Raw genomic sequence first — 545 nt, forward strand, 5'->3', positions numbered from 1 at the left:
GTCTCATTTTTCTTAAATCAATGGAGTTTATCTTTCAGAAAATGGCGGGCAGAAAATAGTAACAGCACAACAGAGTATAAGCTGTTCATAGGACATCCTTTGACGTCATAGAAAGTAAGTTACTTTTGAGGAGTTCTGATTTCTGATTAGTTATATTATTTGGGTTTTTTAAACACAATAATTTTGATTGTGTTTTTTTTCCCCGCTGTTATATGATGAATGCCTTCAACTCACTGATTTCTGATTAGTTATATTATTTGGGTTTTTTAAACACAATCATTTTGATTGTGTTTTTTTTTCCCCGCTGTTATATGATGAATGCCTTCAACTCACTGTTTTCAGTGAAATTTGATATTTTCTGATAACAGCAAAAATAAACCATTAAATATGTATAATTAATTTTGTACTTTGAATTGTGATTTATAATATGTATTCATTTTGTCTCATGCTCACTCTTTTTTTACTACCTTCTATTAATTTAAAAATTTTTGTTCTTTCTTACACAGATTAAAAGTATAAAAATGACAATTGACTATGTTAATGAC

Source organism: Lissotriton vulgaris, chromosome 4_1 (assembly GCF_964263255.1).
Source record: "Lissotriton vulgaris chromosome 4_1, aLisVul1.2, whole genome shotgun sequence".
In the NCBI taxonomy this organism is placed as follows: domain Eukaryota; kingdom Metazoa; phylum Chordata; class Amphibia; order Caudata; family Salamandridae; genus Lissotriton; species Lissotriton vulgaris.